Source organism: Pavona decussata, unplaced genomic scaffold (assembly GCF_977016875.1).
Source record: "Pavona decussata unplaced genomic scaffold, jaPavDecu1.1 SCAFFOLD_185, whole genome shotgun sequence".
NCBI lineage: Eukaryota > Metazoa > Cnidaria > Anthozoa > Scleractinia > Agariciidae > Pavona > Pavona decussata.
Window position 1 is genome coordinate 229,343 of NW_028145594.1, and position 22,581 is coordinate 251,923.

At 40.1% G+C, this 22,581-nt stretch overlaps 1 protein-coding gene and 3 pseudogenes across 3 annotated transcripts in view; 3 read left to right on the forward strand and 1 right to left on the reverse strand.

Annotated features, from left to right (window-relative positions):
- Positions 1-22,581, reverse strand: part of LOC146462749 (uncharacterized) — an 84,008-nt gene that overhangs the window by 43,726 nt on the left and 17,701 nt on the right. The window lies entirely within an intron of this gene.
- Positions 1,252-3,238, forward strand: LOC146462751 (uncharacterized; annotated as a pseudogene).
- Positions 8,698-9,459, forward strand: LOC146462752 (uncharacterized; annotated as a pseudogene).
- Positions 9,582-11,821, forward strand: LOC146462753 (uncharacterized; annotated as a pseudogene).

The window sequence follows — 22,581 nt, forward strand, 5'->3', positions numbered from 1 at the left end:
CATTGAACTTTCTTGTTTAAGTTGAAACAATTATGCCGTAGGAATGATGTATATAGCTCAAAAAGCTGCTGTAAAACAAATTTGTGATTTGCCTAAAATGGGTCTCAAAATGCAGGAAATGAGGTTTCTGGGAACCTAGATTTTCAAAAATTTCCGGGGGAGCATGCCCCCGGACCCCCCTAGTAAGCAAGATTTGGGGCTCAACGAACACCCCTATCTAACCCTTACCTACGCGACTGATATCTGTGCGTCCGCTGTTTTTTTCTGTTTAATATGACTCGTAATCGTTGATTGGTATGCTTCGATCCGTATTTTGTTAGTCAGATCTGTACGTGTATTAATTGTTTCTACTCGAAGGGGAGTAATTTCACGTTAACCATTTGCTTGATTAATTTTTATAGTTCCTTTGAGAATCTAAATGGAAATTTAGGGTTTGTCGTTGCCGTAAACGTGTTGCTATCTATAAAACGTTTTTTTAAACAAGAGAAATCTTTACCTAAGTAGAGAACGGTTACTTGTTAATAGTACTGTAAAGAAATCACAGTAACAATTACGTTTATCTTTGATATAAACAGTACATAAGCGTTTTGTTAAAGTTAGGAGTATGATTTGTTTCTGGTTGGGCGGGAGGGGGGGGGGGTCATCAGAAAAAAATAGTTCTGCTGGGGGGGGGCCATGTGGAAAAAAATTGCATGCTAGGGGGGGGTCATACAGTTTCGTAGTGGCAATTAACCAAATCCCACCAGCCCCCCCCCCTGCTCATAAAAAATGAACGGTCCCTTACCTGATGTTGTTATCTGATTTTAAAACTTTTAGCAAACGAATCAATACTACGATGATATAGCATCCATAAACTGCTTTTTATCCGGTATATAATTATTTTTTTATCATTTTCATCTCTTATCTTATTTATTTATTCATTTTTATCGTGGCATGCCTGTAAATTAGATGATACAGTTTTTGAACTAAACTATATAGTTAAGCGCATGTTTTTTCCACGTAAAATTTAGTTCAGTTCAGAGATATGTTTGCTCTGAAAGAACCAGAGTGCTACCTGTCTTTTAAACAGGCATATTAGGTCTCTTTCTGACCATTTCCTGCTTGAACAGTGCAGCCATTTCTAATCTGAATGCCTTTACACAATCTCATATGTTAATCACTGCACTATGTTTCCCAAAACGTAAATATCTCAACAGGGAACTGAAAGATTGCAATTGGTTGCAAACAGAATTACATTTTTAGTAAAACGTCATGGGAAGTGAACGTATAACTTCACTTGGTGAGGATCATTCTTCTTAGCATACCTCAGTGACCGACTATCACGTAAACGCGCAATCTGATTGGCTACACAGGTGCCGTCTATCGATCGATAGACGGTACCTGGAGCTGTTGAAAATGGTTTCCACCTCGCGTTTTCGTGAAGTTTGTGAAGTAATAGATCAAACACGAGGAAGAGTGTTTCCTCCGATTTCCAAACACCGTGAAGTAGGTTGGAAAAACGAGGCGCAGCCGAGTTTTTTTTTTTCCAACTTCGAGGTGTTTGGGAATAGGAGAAAACACTCTTCCTCGTGTTTGATATAGCTTCTCAAACTATTGATAATTCTTGGATAAATTCGAAGCAAAAGTTCACAAAATTTATGATAATTAAGATCCCATTTCTAAACCTCCTTCACGGTAGTGACTTGCTTTGTTTTGGCTTGATGAATTATTAATGACTTGTACAAAACGTTTTGCAGAGCGCCATTCCAGAAAAAAAGAAAGCTACAAAGTATGGAAAAAAGATTTTTAAAGGTAAGTGCAGAACAATTTCCGAAATAAAATGCTTTATTTGAAACCAACAACAAATTACGCGTAAGCTTACTTAAGTTCATAAGTGAACAAAACAAAGTTGTCAAAGAAAAGTAACAATTGCGGTTCTTGTTTTGTTTTAGGCTGGTTTTCAACCCCAAAAGATACTACAACACTCATTGAACAGCAAACCAAAGCCGAATTAAACACGTTTTTGCAGAGGTTTTATTTGTCAGTAAGACAAACAAATGGCGAACCGTTCAAAGTGTCTTCACTTAAAGCCATCCGAGCGGCCATTGATAGATATTTGAAGCAAGCACCTATTAACAAGCCGTGGTCTATCGTCGGTGATTATGAATTTAAGAAGGCAAATGATACGCAAAATGCAGTCTGTAAAAATCTGATGAAAGAGGGAAAAGTTGGTACAGTTGTTCATAAAACTCCCATCACAAGCGAGCAATTGCAAAAGCTTTTTGAAAGTGGTCAACTGTGAAATTCGGAAACAAAAGATCCTGAACAATTACAGCAAACCGCGTGGTCTTACACATACCTGTTTTTCGGGAGGAGAGGAAGAGAAAACCAACGCAGTCTCACTCCAAAGATGTTTATCCTCCGCCAAACACCCCAGGGTAGACGATATTTTGAGCTGCGAAGAGAGTTTCCGGGGGGCGGTTTTGTCGACAAAAAACCATCAAGGCGTCGTAAACGACAACACCGACGAAGCAGACAGCAAAATGTTTGAGGTTCGTGGCTCCCCACGCTGCCCCGTACAGACCATGCAAAATTTCCTGAGCCACCTTAATCCAGCTCTTGACTGCCTCTTCCAGCGTCCAAGAGATGTCAGCCCATCATTCAATCCCGAAGAAGAAAGCGTTTGGTATTGCAACTCACCCGCTGGCGAAAAAACACTGTCCTACATGATGAAGCAGATAAGCACAGCCGCCGGGATTGTCCTCACTTAACAAACCATTGTGTCCGAGCTACCTCGGTTACCGTCCTGTCAGATTGTAATGTCGAGGCAAGGCATATTAAGGCTGTGCTGGACATAAGTCAAAGATGTCGATAGAATCATACAGTGCCCGAGCGTCGTTTGAGCAAAAGGAAAAGATGTCAGGCATCCTAAGCTCGCTTGTACATGGAAACCGCCAGCCGCTGCAGTAGATCAGCAACCAAACTCAACTGGTTCTACCTCCACAAGAAAGCACGGGGGATATTGTACCGGCTACTGCAGGCCAGATGTCCAGACAGATTTCTGATCGGCAAATTAATATGCAGAACATAAGCACCAGCTATGCTAACCAGCCGTTTCCGAAAACGTGTAACAACTGCACAGTGACCATAGTTAACAATAACTACTTCCGATGAATCCTCAGTGGTCCATTTCACTATTCAGCCGATTGAACTTTGCTGTCAACTCCTTTTCAGAATTTGAAAATGAAAAGGACTTTGAAATTAAGCTTAGCTTAACATAATGTTTTCTTCTACGGTTTGCAAGTTTCTGAGACTGCGCAATGTATAGCGCGAACACTGTGTAGCTTTGTTTTTATTGATGAATGAACTTTGATGAATGAACTTTGCAAATGCGCCAGTTTGTCAGAGCGCGCGCGATTTAGCGTGCGTCATTGCACAAATGTATCAAATTTTATGAAATAAAAATATTTTTTTACTTGATAGATCGATCACTGAGGTATGCTAAAACAATTAGACGGCTCGCTCTCGGTTTCTATCAGCCGATAGAAACTTCGAGCTTGCCGTCTAATTGTTAATTAACCAGGCACGTTTGACTAACAAACGATCTCAGAGTTACATGTAGAAGTCTGAGAGTGGGAAAACAAGTACATTTAAAGGGATTTTTAGGATCTAGTCAAAGCATGTATCTGTAGAGTGTTGTGACACAGCATCTAAAATGCCAGACTTTCCATATGAAGTTGGGTGGTTTGAGTTCTAGTGAGTTTGGTCATCGGTTGTCCTTGTTGACAAGTTAAATGGGCACTGGTAAATCACAAGTCCATACGGAAACTTTGCCTTGGACTACCATACAGTAGAGTAAAGCTTTTCCCATTGAATCTGCCTTATTCTTTCAAGTATTCAGTGACAACTGGCCTGAGAGCTGTTTATCCATATATACAGTTTGTGGTTTGTGGACTGTGGAGTTAGCTGTAGCTGTAGAAACAGTTTACAATCCAAATCGAACAGCCTGGTAAATAAGTGATCAAAGTCTTAGGACAAACTCCACTTTCTGTTATCTATATACGTACGCTAGGGCAACACAACCAACCCCACCCTCCCCCGTCTTACAATGTTAATTGTTACCTTTTGTGTATAACGTTTGAGGCTTCCTTTGATAATAGGGAATGACAAAAATTAACATTCTTTATGACCGAAATGAGGACCTGTACCTGATTCAGGAGTGTAACCTGAACTGCTTCTTTTTCTTTTTCTGTCAGATTGTCGGGACGATGATTCATCTTCCTCATCTGTTCCAGAAGCATTCTTTTCTTCATCAAGACAAGGTTGCTTCTCTGAGAGGAGTGTATCTTCGGTGACTGTAGCTGACTGCTGTCTGACAGGGGACTCAACTGTTGCTATCTTCTCACTACCAATGGAGGGTTCTGTGAAAACCAAATCAGATTCCAAACTAAACATAGAGCAACTACAGTAGCCATGAGAACTGGTAGCATTTACCAATGGAAATAAGAACTTCCTCTTTCTCGATGTCGTCACAGGTCATCTCCTACATTATATTAGGATAGCTTCAAGAAATAGATAACGGGGGTTAATAATTTTGTAAATAACCTGTGGTGCTGCTTCGGTGGGGGGAGTGGAAACCAATATTTGGATTTATAAACGGAGTTGATAACTGTTTTAGCCAACTAAAGAGGGCTGACTTTTCCAACGCTAGCCCTTCGCAAGAGCGAATCAAGGAGGTGTGGGTGGTATGTGGTTTACATAGTCGGCAATGGGGCTACGCTATTGGTACGAACGTGGTAATGTGGAAAACATGATAAATTAATTGAATGAAAAGTATTCATTGATTCCGTGGAGATTGAGAGGGCCCATTTCCAGATGAATTTTTGCTCTGAACTTTTGTGGATTTCTGTGTTACCATGATGTATGCGCGCGCATTTAAAACTTCACCAGGTTGATCGTCGAATTTAAGTATGCTTCTAGTGCATCAGTTAATTCCATCAGTACTCATCCCCCCGGGTACAAGTGGGGCACCTTTTTCTCCTTGTCTGTTCCTGAGGGCCGGGCATTAGTCTACCCCGGGGTATTTGACGACCCCGTGATTTTCCGCACCTTTCTGTGCAATGATAATTAAGTTGATCAGCAAGGACGATAAATTTAGGATATAACTTAGTCTGAAGAGGACGAAATTAGATAGTCAATATACACAAAGAACGGATTCTGCACCAATAGAGGGCAATAAGACGTACTTGAGACCTACAATTCTGGCCAAAATGTTCAGGTCAGAGGCCTCTGTGGGGCTCACATGGTTCTATCCCACCCCCTCCCCCCTTTCCCCTTACAATGTTGATGAACGAAGACGACTCTAAGCGTGTGATATCCATATGTGTTAATGTTCACATCGAGTAAGGGGTAGGGGGATTACATCCATGAGCGAGAAAATGTTGATTCTGTTGAGGCAAAGTTTGGTAAAAAAAAAAGGGTTGAAAAGATCCAAACGTCCCTAACTCAATTGGCCAGGATTGTAGTTTGGCCTGAATTACCTTTGATTAGAATGAAGTTAAGGCCAGAAAGAAAGTTACCTAGTATGAGATATGAGATAGTCAATATACACAAAGAACGGATTCTGCAGCAATATGGGGCAATAAGACGTAATTGAGACCTACAATTCTGACCAAAATGTTCAGGTCAGGGGCCTCTGTGGGGCTCACATGGTTATATATATCCCCCCCCCCCCCTTTTCCCCCTTACAATGTTGATGAACGATGACGACTCTAAGCGTGTGATATCCATATGTGTTAATGTTAAATATTGAATAGGGGGTAGGGGGATTACATCCATGAGCGAGAAAATGTTGATTCTGTTGAGGCAAAGTTTGGTGGAAAAACGTTTAAAAAGATCCAAGCTTCCCTAACTCAATTGGCCAGTATTGTAGTTTGGCCTAAATTACCTTTGATTAGAATGAAGTTAAGGCCAGAAAGAAAGTTACCTAGTATGTTTTTATCGCGTTGGAATGAAATCAGTGCAGGTTGTGAAAAGTTCTGCTAGTTTCACGATTATTTTGGAGAATCGTGAAGTTCTTTAAAATTTGCTTTTCACTGGTTATGTGAGTGAAACGTGACGGTGGATGAGATTAGTTCAATGCATATGACAATGACAGTAATGGAAATACCATCACTTTTACTTTTAGTAATAGATTTTTCAAATTCTTTTCTCTTGCAACTCAAGATGCCTGCAGTCAAATAGTTTAATTTTTACTTTTAGAAAGTCAGTATACGGCAATGATAGGATATATTCAATATTTTAAACTTCAATATTTTAAAGTAAGCTAGTTTAATAGTAGATTGAGAAAACCTTTTAATGTTTAGGTGTCCACAATTAGTGGAGGGGATTTCTCTTTTCAGGTACACAACACCGAAAAGTTAATAATATCATCCATTCGTTCATTCATGGAATTCTCTCATTCGTTTTCTTCTGTGACGTTTGCAGTGCGAACTGTCGGTCAATATAGTAATATAGTCGCGAGAGCAACCGTATTGAACAATTGGCGCATCTTTTATTATTTGTTAGAAAAATCATAATCATCCCTACATAAACGTCACAGTCTGAGCAATTGAGAATACGGAAAACGGTGGAGTTTTTCACATGCAACAGGTGAGAAATTGTAATTGTGCGAGTCTGTAGGTTTGTAGTGCACACTGGTGGTGCACTACAAATTTCTGAAGTTTCAGAAATTTCCCAGGCATATTAGTTAAGAGTCGGTAAAAGGAATTTACGAAATAATAAATTGATCAAGTTCTTTCAATTTTTTCTGGCTGAAGATGCCCCAATACAGTAAAATTACAGCTTGAAAAAGCTGTTTGGTTCCACCATACATGTACAGCTGTACTAGTTAAAAAAGTGATTTCCTATGTAGCCAGTGAGAAGATTAGAATTGCTTGGTCTTATTTTGCTGCCCATCGCTTCGCCGTTGTCTTATTTGTAGTAGTCTTGCTCACTAAATGAGAAACAATTTCGTATTAAAACTAGTTCGGATAATTGAAGGAGTGTCTCTGCGCTGTTTTTTTTTAATAGTGCGTTAACTGGAAAAATGTTTTAGTGTTTGAAGTCCTTCCTCTTTCGTCACTGACTCCCCGACAACACATTTCGAGGAGAGCCAGTCCCACAATTTCCGAAGACACCCTGCCCTGCCATCCTCCCCCCACCCCCTCCTCCAGGGGTAACAACAATCAAATTGTTACCAGGTTGCAACCAACCTGGAACCACACTCGCTCCGGGCAGCCTGGTTAATAACTTAAGAGAATTTGTTACAACAGGCTGTGTCACATACCTTGGTAGTGAGGCCATTGTCTAAAAACAATTGAGTCACTCAGCATATGCGATACTACAGAAGCTGCCATCGCACAAGCAAAATGCTTCCATGGCACATCAGAAATTCTGTTATCATCAGCAAGATCAGAAACACCTTTAACAATCACCCATTCAATTTTCAGGTCGTGGGAAGCCACAAAAATGCCTAAGACAAAGCATAAAAACAATCAGAAGCAAAGAACACCTATTCACAGCTACATTGTAACCCTACATAATATGCATTATCAGTAAATTATGAATGAAAACATTAACCAAAACATGGAAAATTCGACAGACCCACCCAGGGAATGTCTGTGTAGCTTGTTGTCTTCTATTGCCGTTTCAATGTATCACATGACCTCCGTCACTTAAAACTAAATAACTGCATACATAATATCTTAGTAGAGAGGAAGAAATTTAGTTCAGACGTGGCGTCCGTCAAAGGGTGGCAACTGACAGATTTTGTTCCAATTGTCTATTTCTGTTTCCTGGGATCCAATTCACCTTTTTCACGTGTAGTGTCACGTGACGTCTAATGTAAACAAACCGCGAAAGTTCGGACATTTGAACACACGCATACCACTCATTTCAGTGTACGAACATCATGGTCACGGGTAAAAGATGCGCTTATGGTACTTGTAAAAATGATTCCCGATATCGTAAATCCTGGGAAAGGAATCCAAACGGTGATCCGGTAACGTTTTTCCATTTTCCTGGCGCAGTTAGACATAACAAGATAAGGCCAAAGTGGATAAATGTATGCCATCGCGGTGACTCGTTCGTGTGTACGAAGGATAGTTATATTTGTAGTCTACACTTTGTTGGTGGAAATGGTCCAACGCTGGAGGATCCTGGCCCAATATCTGCTGTTACTAGTAAAGAAACGGTAAGTTAATCTACTTATAATTTTACAGCACGATTCGTCGTTTGAAATTATTACTCTATACTGTGCGTAGGTGAATGATAATCACGTACATCCGTAAAATGTTTGCCCATGCTAGTTCAAGTTCTGGTTAAGAAATATTTGTTCCATTTCTTTATTAAAATTAATAATGCTTTGGAAATACATAGGCCAGTAAAAACTAGCGATATAAAGTTCCGACGTTTCGGCGACGTCATGACGCCATTCTCAAGGAATGAATAATATAAGCGAGTTCAACGGAGTAAGATTCCCTCACAGTTTTGCCCGATATCACCACAGCTACAGATTTCCTTAATACCCTCAACCACGCCCACCCTGCTGTCAAGTTTACCATGGAGATCGAAAAGGATGGGATGCTCCCATTTCTCGGAACCCAGCTCTTAAATCGAGCGCCCCAAATTGAGACAAGGGTTTACATGAAACCTACTAATACCGGCTTACTTCTCCATTAACAGAGTCACGTAGACAACCGGTACAAACGAAGCTTATGAACAACTATGCTGGATCGTGCTCACCGGTTATCCTCGTCATGGATTTATTTTTCGGACGAGTGTGAACGCTTGAAGTCTGTGTTTTCACGCCTAAAGTACCCTCTACACCTCATTTACTCCACCATAAACACCTTTATCAACTCGAAAGTTGCTGACCAAGCAGACACCGCAGGCCTCGACAGTAATGGAAAATGACGTGACCCGAGTGATCATTCCTTTTAAGGACCAAGTTTCCGCTGACATTGTTAAGACTCAGTTGAAAGACCTTAGTCTTAAGCTCCAAACCACAATCCAACCCGTATTTATCAGTTGCAAAATTGACCAAGACCTCCAAGTATTGGAGCCCAAACCACAGTTACTTAACCAACAATGTGTTGTTTATCGTTTTCAATGTAACCTGTGCAATATAGGTAGCTATGTTGGTTATACTCGTAGTCATCTGCATGCACGCGTTGTTGGCCACAACAGCACTTCATCCTGTGTGCGTAAACATTATGATAACGATCACGCGAGCGCAGTTCCTGAAGACCTCCTTAGCTGTTTCAAAGTACTGAAAAAATGCAGGAACAAGTTTGATTGTTTAATTAACGAAATGCTGTACATCAATCAATTAAGACCACGCTTGAATGTACAAACAGATTCCATCCGCGCCAAGGTATTTATTTAAATTACTCCATTATGTAAATCTAAGATCTTTCTCCGTTGAACTCGCTTATATTATTCATTTCTTGAGAATGGCGTCATGACGTTGCCGAAACGTCGGAACTTTATATCGCTAGTTTTCACTTGCCTATGTATTTCTTTATTAAAGACTTTGAAACTCAAACAGTTCCAGATTTACAATGTCAAAGCAAAAGAATATGAACGACTTTAAGGCCATGAATGTGACGGAACTTAAAAAGCCTTATTTGCAGGAACGTGGAGTTTCAGTGAGCGGGTTGAAAAAAATAGTTTTGCCAGTTTATCCCAACTTTGAAAAAGACCAAACAAATGATGTAGGTAATTCAATAATTTATGATATGTAAATTTCCAATCCATTTTCCCTGAAGACCGTGAAAAACTTCAACTCGTCGCCGCCGTTTGGGCTGTACGATATTTTTAACCACTTGGTTTACCACTCCACTGATTACGACAAGCAAGGACTAGCCGCTTACAAGTCATTTGACGATTATCGTTTATTCAATGATGGTTATGTGGAATCTTTACTTACTGCTCAGTTGAATCAAGAGGGTGTATATGTATATGTAGCCGAAGTGCGACCATTCATGAAAATCAAAACAGACGAAGGAAAGGAGTATTACTATCTTTGGTTTATTCTTGAGGGTAGAGGTGCAAACCGAGGCAGGGTACTCCAGGAAAGATGCAAGTGTAAAGGCGGTCGAGATTAGGGATGCATGCACATTGCGGCTGCCATGTACGCCTTAGATGGTTTATTAAGGTGGCCGAATACAGTTTTTTAGTGTACAGGTGTTAGAAGACGTTATTTGGAAACTATGTACTTCTGGGCGCCCAAAATTGGTATGGTGTAAGACTAACTAAGAAAGAATGGATTTTCGTACGTCTTGTCGAGCTAAGTACCGTTTCCATGGCAACACAGCAAACTATTAAACGTCCATATATTGTAGATTTCCTTTATTTTTAGAAAATGTACTCATTAGATTTTTTTCATTTTTTGTATCCAGATAAACTCACAAAACACTGACACAATTGCACTATTTTCATGTAATTTTAACAGACAGATCTCCTGTAAATATTGATTTTGCATTTTAATGTTTTGTAAAGATACCCTCTGTTAGATTTAGGTTTCCCTTTGTGGGCGAGTTACGCTTGTAGGGAACTACTTTCATGCCAAATTTTACGAAATTCTAATGAGCAGTTCCTTAGAAAACAGTTCATTTCCACGAAAACAACCAGTCGCAATTTTTTGGTCAAATGCGCATGCGTAGCTTTAATTGGGTTTCATGGCAAAGTTAAAAAGCACGCAAAAGGTCTTGGTGAATGACTTTTTTGTTCGGAAAGAAAAGAAAAAGAGTCTAGAAACGAGAAACTTAGTTATTTAGGATCAAAACTTACCTTTATTATCCATTTCATGTGAAATTGAGGGATCACTTTATCGACCGCCGTATTTACGTACCACAACCCTAGCGCGCGCTTAATAGCATCACTAAAAGAATCTGTAAAGCGCGCGCAAACTGTGTTCGGCCACCTTAAACACTCGTGGTAGGAACAGTGTAACTAGTGGTCTATGCATCTGTATCAAGATCTATCAAGAGACCGAGAGCAAATACTCAAGCCTGCGAAGTAAAGGATTTGGTGATCGAGAAAGGCAAAAAACCATTCCACAAAAAAAGAAAACGTAACCACACGTACGTTCAAAATATTGATATTGATATCCGTGCTCCTAAAGAAACAAATCCACCAGATGAAAGTACGTTAGAACATTTACCCAAAAGATGTGCCAACTTAATACTAATAAACCTGTAATCTTGCCCTTATTCAAAAAACTTTATTTCACTCCAGAAGTAGATACAGATTTCAATGATGAACCTGCTGAGTCAACTGGCAATAAGCCTAAGACTGGGATCATGAATACTGAATTGCAAGAGGTTTTAAAAGATGATCCCAGTATTTCAACTGAAGAAGTTTTGAAGTTGTTATCATTAAGTGATACAGAAAGGGAGTACGTTGAAAGTACCACCTCAAAGCAGCGGCAATGTGAGGAATGGTATCTACACAAAGCAGGCTTCATAACAGCTTTAAATCTGATTCAAAGTGCATTTCCAAGAGAATCTTCACCCGCCAGGAGGCACTCGAAAAAAATAATGCTAAAATGCCGTAAAGTTGGTAGAAGCTATTACATTGGCCAAGACACCTCACATCCATACAAAAAAGCAACAGGAAATGGAACCACAAAATGCCAGGGCCGGAGTGGGTCTTATTTCATGAAGAAAGTGCTCGCAAGGCATATCAGCGGTTCCCTCCTCGAATTCACGAATGTCTTCGTCATCAGGCTGTGCTGTATTCTCGAATGGCTCTAACGACAGATCTTAAAGGTCCCGGCAGCTGCATGTTTCGATTTTGATTTTCCAGGATGGCGATGAAGCGTCAAAAGGATTTTTGGCCACTGATCGTTCAAGACAAATTTTCTTGCCTCTCTCTCTGTTTGCCTCACGTAAACCGGATGCCTTTCGTTTACGATTGAGTCACGACACCTACTCACGGTATAAAATAATAATTCAAACGACAAATCGTGTTGTAAAATTATAAGTAGATCAACTTACCGTTTCTTACTAGCAACAGCAGATGTTGGGTCAGGATCCTCCATTTCCACCAACAAAGTGTAGACTACAAATATAACTATCCTTCGTACACACGAACGAGTCACCGCAATGGCATGCATTTATCCACTTTGGCCTTCTCTTGTTTTGTCTAACTGCGCCAGGAAAATGGAAAAAACTTTACTGGATCACCGTTTGGGTTCCTTTCCCAGGATTGAGGATATCGGGAATCATTTTTACAAGTACCATAAGCACATCTTTTACTCGTGACCATGATGTTCGTACACTAAAATGTGTGGTACGCGCTTGTTCAAATGTCCGAACTTTCGCGGTTTGTTTACATCAGAAGTCATGTGACACTACATGTGAAATCGAGCGCCGAAAAGGTGAATTGTTTTCAGACCTAGGAACTTAAAATGCTACTTACTGCTTTTGCTGACTACAGGCTTCTCACATAATAGTGAGGCATATGACTTGTGTATATAATTTATCCTACTCTTAATTGCAGCTAAACTGGGGATGAAAAATATTAGGCTTTTCCATTAGACATAATTTATTTAACAGGAAAATTATTACAAAAAATTGTTCTTATTATGACTAGACAAGTAGTTTTCACCTTTTCCCTCCATTTCAACAGCATATGCGCTGTGATATAACTCCTGGTGTTGTTTAGCTGTATCCTGATCCACCCCACTCAAAATCTCACCACCACAGTGTACATATATTTCTCGAGCTTCTGGATTTTCCAATGGTGGCTTCCAGCCATCAGCTGCACCTCTAACAAGGTTGGCAATATCTCTGCCAACTGGGGCTCTAAAGGATTCGGTTGTAATCTTAGAAGATATCACCACATCTCCTCTCTGGGTATTTTCCTGTTTCAGGCCGATGCAGCAGCCAACAGAATAAACAACCTTAGGTCTCAACTTAACCACTGCATTTTTTACAACAGTTTGAGAACCACCTGGACCAGAAGAACCTTCAAGACATTTCATCAGAGCAATCTTCAATGGTTCATTTTCATCTTCACCCATGTTTCCAATGAACACAAAACCAAGGTCTTTGTGATAACTTTTAAAGGAATTTCTCATGTAAGCATAGCATGCCAGAAACTCACAGTCTTCCACTGTCAACAAAAGGATGTCCACTGGGAGCTGGACAGTACTCCAAGGTTTAGACTTGTTTGGAAGATCTCTAGACTTGGGCACTTTAATGCTGAGATGAGGCGGGGCAGTCCCCGGGACAGCTACACTTGTTTTTTCTTGGTGCTGATGTTGCATGTTTACAGAGGTTCCTACACACAAGAAAAATTTACTTAGAAAATCAGTAAAGTAAATACAAGGAAGTTAAGAAAAAAAAGGAAGTTTTATAAAATGCTTCAAAAAATCTGCCATGAGAAGAGCTACCCAGAAAATAACAATGATTATTTTTTTTTTCCTTTAACCGTTTCCTATAAATTGGTGGGGGAGGGAGGGGGGACACTGACTTCAGTTTGGAGATAACGTATGTGAAAGACCATCCCAATTTACAATATCTGGCTTCCCTTGAAAAGGCTCAAGTGCCTGTTAGTGAAAAAGGAATTGCAGTAATACAACTTACTTTGTCAAGTTGTATATGAGTGCATGGGACTTGTAAACACATAATTCATCCTGCTGGTGATGTCCTCTAAATGAAAAGACTTGCTTTTAAATAAATTATGTGCTATTTGATGTCACGTGGGAAGACAAACTGCAAAATTCGAACTTCCTACAATGTATTTTTGTCCAATTTTCACAACCTGTTGAGGTTACCTACTTTTATCCAAAAACCTAGGGCCACTAATACTACCACTCTTTATAACTTGATACCAGTACAACAGTAATGATATCTAACAAATGCCTAAATTAAACATTGCTGAACAAGTTCTGGTTGTTTCTCAACAATATAGGCCACAAATACCCCTAATTTTACCTTTAAGTGGTTATCCCAGTGAGAAACCTCACAGGATCTTCAAGGATCTTTGAAGATCCTCATAGATCTGCCAAAGATCCTTAAAGATATAGATCCTCAAAGGATCCTTTTAGACTTGCATTTATCAATTAGGCATTGGTAATTTTAATCACCTGACTACAGACTTATGAGTTACATGTATATTACTTAGTAAGAATCAAAATTTCTGTTTCTACTGAGATGAACTTCTAGAGTAAAAAATTATACCTTAAAGCTGTTGGAAAGTACAGACTGTTCACAGGCGCGTAGAAAGAGGGGGGGGGGGGGGGGGAGGTTCGAGGGGTTCGAACGAACCCCCTTTGAAGATCAATAATGGAGGAAGAAAAACTTTTAAATAAAGTTCCTGTGGTCGAAATACATCAACCAAAAAAAAATAGAGATATAAACCCGTTCTTTAGGCCCTTTAGTGCTTCTTCACTAAAAGCATGTGATCCCGACGACTTCCCCAACCTGCACATGTTCCTGAAAATTGCTGCCACCCCTCCAGTCACCACTTGTGAATGTGAACGCTCCATAAGCACAATGAGGAGATTGAACAACTACATGAGGTGTGCCATGGGGGGGGGGGGGGGAGTAGGCTGTCCGCCTTGGCTCTAATGCATATCAAATATGATATGCCTGTCAATCTTTACGAGATAGTCAATTTGTTCGAAGGCCTACACCCGAGAATGATGCAGTTTACCAGCTTGGTGTATGACTTTCAGCAGATCGAATAGCTATCAGAACTTGACAGGGCGCGGAATGTACATTGAACTTTCTTGTTTATGGACGGTGTCTACTAATACAGAAGTATTTTTGTGCGCTTTATGACTATGCGGAAAAAAACAGATCTTAGCAAGGGCTATTGGAATCCAAAAAGAAAATTGGGGGTAACCGCGCATTTTTCAGAGATAATTCAGCAACAATATTCCTAAAATGCGCCAAAATATAATGCAATGTATGACAGTTTTGCCTAATTATCTCTGAAAAATGCGTGGTTACCCCCAATTTTCTTTTGGGCGGATACCAAGAGCACTTGCTAGGTTCTGCTTTCTCCGCATAGTTTTAAACCGCGCAAAAATATTCATGTCTTGGTGAGCACTACCCATAGGAAACCCGAGTATCGCGAGATGCGCAGAACGTATGCGCAGTAACAAAAGAAGGCACCGTCCTTAAGTTGAAACAATTATGCCGTCGAAATGATGTATATAGCTTAAAAAGCTGCTGTAAAACAAAGCTGTGATTTGCCTAAAATGGGTCTCAAAATACAGGAAATGAGGTTTCTGGGAACCTAGATTTTCAAAAATTTTCGGGGAAGCACCCCCCGGACCCCTCTAGTAACAGCGCTTTCGGCGGTCAGCAAGATTTGGGGCTCAACGAACACCCCTAACGAAACCTTAGCTACGCGCCTGGTTCACTAAAACACCACTGAAAGTTGCAATAATGCAATGCCATCAATACTGCCGGCTTTTTGCTTGGAATCATTGCCTGGTCTCAGAGAAATGGGTACATGAAATACATATGAAAATGTTGTTTTCGCAATGTTTTCACCAAGATTCCTACTTGATATGGCTTTCCACCTGATTGTCTCCAACAGTGCTAGTCATGCAGCATTATACTAATACTCAGACTCAGCAATTCATTCTTTTAATAAAAAGTGATTTTCAGTAACTAAAAATTTGCTCACAGTCTCCAACAAATGATTCCTCTGCCACTTTTATGCACAATACTCCTCTTTTAAAGGAAACAAGGAGATAACCAAGACCAGCAGCCATCTTGGATTTCAATCAAACTGAGAAGACTGGGCACGAGCAAAGCCAATTTTGGTCAGCAGTATGCGCTGCATTCTCGGAGAAAGACTCAAGAAAACAAGATACATTTCCACGTTTTTTTCTCCTATTAAACTAAAAATGATGGCTTCAAGCAACAAAACGTGGACAGCTACTTTTTAAAAAGAGGTAAGCTTTAATATCAATAATTTTGATAAAAGACTGGCTTGAAAATGTATCATGCACAATTCAACCACATGAATGGTGCGCTTCTGCGAATTAAGCTACAAATGCATCTGATCAAAGTTGTTTTTTTAATTCGAACGCATGTTTATTTCATTCTCGGAAATAATAGTCACGCGTGACATGGATTGAATGTAACAAACGAGCACGACCATGGAAGGCGGCGGGGCCAGTGTTCATAGTAAGTTCATGCACATTCTAGTTCACGAATTTGTTCGTTCAAGGAAATATATTGTCTCGTACCTTGTATTTTTTGCCTCATTTCGTTTCTTGGAAGAATAAAAGGTAATCAATTCACGGAGCCAATGTCCGCCAGAATACGGAACTGTATCGAGTGTTGTCAAAGATGACAAAAAAGGGAAGAAAAAAAAAAGAAAAAATGACCCCGACCCCGACCCCGACCCCGACCCCGACCCCGACCCCGGCCCCGACCCCGACCCCGACCCCGACCCCGCGTTTTACTGACACCCAAAGGGAAAAAACCCAGGAAGAAAAATTCGCCGGAAAAAAAGCGATACTAATAATCAATCGGCTAGTAATGGAAAGTTCAGAAAATGAATCGTAGCCAACAAAAATTCACGTTCCGGTTTATCAAATAATTACTGACATCGACAGGTTACATTTCTGGGTCTCCGAGCTGGCTGGCCGTTCCATATGATCGGCAACGATCACTCCATTGTTGAAAACAGTAGGTATCGAGATTTGAGAGCGATCGTTGTGATGGAAAGAATGCAGACATTTGTATCGCCAGGCTTCGATATGATCACTGCGGCTGATCTGTCAAGATCGGTAGCCATCATAAGTAAACCTTTACTTTTATGTTTGCCCCCCCCCCCCCCCCCGGGAAGGGGAGTACTCCCTTAACTTACTTTAACGGGGACGTGCAGCCCGATAGGGTATGGTTTTCAGGGTGTTTTGTCTTAAACGGGACATCTATTTCATCACTGTCTGTCTTAAACAGGATATCGCTACATGACCTAAACGGCTTAAACAGGAAAAGCTTAGATGTCTGTTTATTGGTCTTTTGAAGAACGAAGCATGTTTCAATGAAGTAAAAGTAATCTGCAAAGGACCACCAATGGAAGAAACCAGTGTATTCTTATTTCATTCTAGTCTTAACGGGGTATGATTTTGGGTTAAATGTCTTAGGGTCTGAAAATTTTGAATTCTGTCTTAAACGGGATAGGGAATTCAAATAATTGTGTCTTAAACAGGGTCAGGGTTTGAACGCCCTTGCCGTACCTCCCCCACCAAAGCATCTGTTGAGTACCCCCCCGGAATGCTTGCAAACCTCTTGCACTTATATCATCGCCTTTATCATTCATTCAGTTCCGTTACATTCAGGTTTTATTATTGGCAAAAAAAAACATCAAACTTGATTGCCATCCCTTGTTTGTTTAGTCTTTCGGCAACGATGCTTCTTTTATTTATCAGCTGGTATAGTGTTTTGTGGTGGATCTCTTTGCTAAATAAATTCAGGGTCTTGGGTATTCCTATCCATGAAAGTAACGCAAATGTGCAAATGTGTGAAATTTGAAAACAACCGCCTAAGAGTGGCCTATTTTTTTTGGCCGTGGGTTCTTACTTAACTCTACCCTTAAAAAGGTACGAAAGAAAAATAATCGGATTCGTCCATTTTTTACCATTGTCTGCGCTTTATAAAGCAATGGCATAGGTCCCTAACACTTCTTTACCCAAACATGTAACCCTCTATGTGTAACTAGGCAGATAATAAAGCTGAACTCCGAAAAAGAGTGCCCACCCAGGGGTTATTGCTTATCTTTTCCCTAACTTATTATCTTACCTTGACTAGGATTAGAAATATCTTTATTTTGTCTGTTTGTAACTCGCAACTCGCATCTGCAACTCACAAATAGCAACTCGCAACTCGCAACTCGCAACTCGCAACTCGCAACTCGCAACTGGCAACTTGCAAATTGAAACTCGCAACTCGCAACTCGCAACTCCACAACTCCACAACTCACATTCTTCGCACACCCGATTATAACTTAAATTTGCCAGTGATTAATTTGATTGAAGTTGAAGGTCACTTCGTGGAGTATTATAACGCCTACATGTACAATTTAATAGCACTATGAGTCAAAAGCGAATGTGAACAGTGTGGGCACACAGAAGGACGGACTTTATTTGCTGTAGATCTTCAACTCAATGTCGTTGCCAAGGCCGAGCCTCAAGACTTCAGCTTCAGAGTGCGTGAAGTCACCAAATCCTGCTTAAGAAGCTAAGTCGCTTGTAAGCGTGGGAGTCAATTTTTAACTGATTTTATGTGATTATGAATCGTGACTTCTACTACTAAAACTTGGCAGTGAAACCAGTTGCCCGCGGCTCGTGGTTCCACTTGCGTTTTTTTTTAAACATCAGAATGGAACCAACATGGAACAATGTACAGCCTTAAAGTAAAGCAAAAAGACAGATTTGCGATGATCAAACATTGTAGATGTTTTCATGCATGCATGACTTGTCACGATTTATTCACAATAAACAAAGATTAATTTATGTTTAAGCACATAAGAGTTACAAATCCACCGCCACTTCAGTGTCTGATGATGCAACGGAATTTCTCGAACTTCAGTAACGATGTTTGCCGCACAAAGTTAACACTGTCGTACAAAACACGCTCTTATGCCTGACAAAATTCATAAATTTTGAGCTTCAACACATTAGCAGCCTGTGGCTACTTCAAGAGAGTTTCTATAAGTCTTTCACTTACTTGTCAGAGTTGTGCGGCCCTTGATCTTGAATGCGCTTCAGTGTATGATCTTTACAGCAAAAAAGGAAAACAAATGGAATGCGTGTCGATTCCTGGTGAAGGAACGAGAAGCAAAATATGAATATTAGTCACCCAACCTCAGTCGCAAAGATAAACAATCCCGTACCCAGAGACCTCAGGCTCTTTGGCTAGCCGTTGGTCGCCAGGAGAGACTCTGGGGTACTGGAATTTTATTACGGCAGAACTTCTGCGGTAAAACAATGGTAGATGTGACGGAGTTTAGGCATAGGTCGCACTTAGCAAAGTTTTGCGAGAATTTGTTTATTTGCGGTCAAAATCTGTCAACGAGACACTTTTCCTAGTACAACCCTAACTTTTACGGTTTGGAAAATTTTTGGAAATCGACAAAGACATCAAAGGCGCCGTAGTGCTTGGGTGGGGCAGGCAGATTTCGGAAAACTTGGAATCACAGCGAAAACTGTCATCACTTGTCACTGAACAGCAAACAGAAACTATGCAATAAAATTAAACAGCGCGCAAGATCTGCTTCACTTCGCGCTCTTTTTTTTACCACGAACGGACGTGGATTTTGTAATTATTACAATTTATGACATTTCCTCGTTTTTTTCGGTGGCAGCGAGGCGTATTCGCAATATATGTATTCTCAAGGCCAAAATTATAGTCCTGAAGAGGCAAATATTGAGAGAACTCAGCGGACCAAGTTCGTCGTCGTCTTCTCCTGAGGAAAGACGGGTGTACACTCGCTGGTCGAACGACGAAGAAGCAATGTTGCTAAGATTATGGGCCGAAAATTTTGACCGAAGATTTTATGCAAAGTGTCATGACCGAGATATGCTTTTCACCTAGTGCGACCCTGATAGTTGAAAGCGAAAGTTTGCTTTCCGGTTGCGGTTTCAAATTTTCGTTTTTTTTTTTTTTTTGCCGGCAAGGTTGACTGGCCCAAGTGCAACCCATACCTTATACAGAACAGCCAATCGAAAAATTTAAGAGCGGTTAACTGCGAATATCGAGAACTCGCGGTCAAAACTGAAATTTCGGATTTCCTCATATTTTGTCAGGAGAATCCCTTTAGAAAACTATTTACGAAATAACAATAAAACTTTCCAAAGATTTTTCGTTTTCGAGAATTCCGGCATAATGTGAAATGCCGTGATCGCGTCTCAGCCAGCGTTAAATTTTGACGAGATTTGGTGCATTTTCAAATCGCTCGGGAAGGAAGACGGCTAAGCGTATTAAAACGATATTTTGAAGTTAAGTTAGGCATCCTTCTGAGAATATGGTCTTACGAAAATATTGTTGGAGGATTCTTATTTACATGCAGTTTTCAAAGTCCGAAGATTCTAATTTTCAGCATTTTCGTTGACACTTAAAATTTTGGAAACTTTGCGGACAAATATCGTGTCCTGGTACATCGAAATTTGCAGCAAGTATTTCACTAGAGGAAAGCGCTATACATTTATTGCAACATATAAAAAATCCAGCTTGGGTAATTTAAAATCCAAGCGTTGACGGAAGTAAACACATAAGGAATTTTAATATATTTTTTTCAAAAATGGCAGTGGACACGCAAGTACAAGTTAACAAGTTTTAGATTTATTTTTTATGTTTCATTTCTGGTGGAATAAAGCTAAGTTGCTATTCAGAAACAAACTCTCATTTGTTGATGGGTTTGTACCTATAAAAATTTATTTCATTCCAAGTAGGTGATCACCGATCGCAAACGAAAAAATGAAAAGTTCAGGTGTTGTGTCATGTTTTCCTTGGTACGCCAGAGTCAACAATGCGAAGGATACGAGACAAAATCAATAAATATTTCATATCAAAGTGCATCTGAAACCCCCCACAGACGATGATCTTTCATTAAATTACCAACCGAGTTGCGCGAAAAACACCCTTGGTTCAGTAAAAACGCGCAAAAGTTTCAGTTTTTATAAATCCTACGTTTGTCAAAGATGCATCTCATCTTCAGAAATAAATGTCGTGACAGGCATCACATTGAGCTGGACAAGTGAAGACGAGAATTCTAAAAGCTGGAGAATAAGGTATCTGTGTTTTCAATTTGCAGGTCCTAGACTATATATCAAACAGAACTGAGACATTACAGCCGGTAGAGAAGATCGTGCTTTCACTTTAGTGCAAGGCTGGACGTATTATTATCTTCAACAGCTACACGGCTATAATATATTTGAATGAGCACTTACCGTTCCAATGCCTGCAAAATAGGCATTTAATGAACCTTCCCCATTAACGCGAGCAATAGTGTTCCCTTCTTAGTCTAATCCGGATAGAAAAGCACCAGAAAAAACCAAGATTGTTTGCATATTATGGCCATCACTGTGTACAAAGCTATTTTAAACTTGCCATTTAAAAACACTGACGCAAAATGGTTATAAATACTAATGTGCGTAGGTAAACACCGGTTCTTGGTTTGGAGTAGTTTGCTCGAAACTAAAAAACTGTATTTCATTTTCCACGATGTCATATTTTGCAGATTCTATATATTTTCGGCTGCATTTATGGCTCCGTGCTGATTTTCGTTCTTGATAGACGACGAGTCCGGTTGCCGTGTGAATGCCAAAAAGACATCTCCCATGAGTCATCCCTGTCCCAACGCCAGGAAGGTGTTTGCTGACGACAAAACTGACAGTGAAATGTAATTAATACTCGCGCGCGCATGTTAGTAAAGTTATCGATTATCTGATGTTGTTGATTGAACATATGAAGTTAAGTTTACTGAACTTACATTGATGGAATACAAACAGCGGTGATATTTCTGATCAAGCTACGATGGCCCAAGAACAAAAGTCCTTACGTTGATGGGATTTAATATTCTGTGAGGATGAGTAGAATAACAACGAATCTTACCATCTGCCCGCGCCATCGAGATGTCTACGGTCTTTGTTGGCGGTGCAAAAAACGAAACTGCGCTGTTACGCAAGAAATGGCCGTCCACAAGCTGAAGACGGCAAAAGACGACCGGAGAATCGAAGTTAATCAGTCAGCAATGACATTTCAGAGCTCTGGCGTCGTAGTCCCCTCTCGTGAGTATAAAATACTGTCTAGTTTAGTCGGAAGGGGTCGAGAGGGAGAAAATCTGCGTGACTAGCATTCCGCAAGTGTTGCTCGTCTTCGCGCTCGCGAAACCCAGATATGCCTGTATAAGCCCTTAAATAATAATAATAATCATCATCATCATCATCATCATCATCATCATCATCATCATCACCATTATCATCATCACCATCAACCATCATCATCATCATCATCATCATCATCATCATCATCATCATCGGTGAATCAAATAAAGGCCTTAGAGTTACGGCATGCTGCTTTGCTTTTCTTATGAGCATGAGAAACCTGCAGTTACTATTAAATGACATCTGTAGTGCGGAAATACTCCGGATTATTGTTGAATACCTTTTACGTGCAAGGGTATGTATGTTCTGAAGGAGATTCAAAATTCGTTCTAATTAAAGTAGTCACAGCGATAGAATGATTGCTGAGACCATTGCGGTTTTAGAATATTATTTTCTCTTTTTTCTGTTGTTTAAGTCTTATGTTCACCTTTCCTTCTAAGATCAGTGTATTGTGTCTCTATACCACATGGTACCCTCCTCTTAGGTAAAACAATAGTTTCCCCGCTTCCTCTTCTCCCCGTATTAACTACATTCATTGTCCTCTTTTTTAAATGTCATATTCACTCAAGATTGTTTGAGGGCCGGCTGGAAAAAGCAATAGAAAAGAGGGAGGCAATGGGTTTTTGAACTGAGAAGTTGGCGTCCGATACAAAGCACCTGGGAACTAGAGATTATTTTCAGCAAACTTATGTAATGTT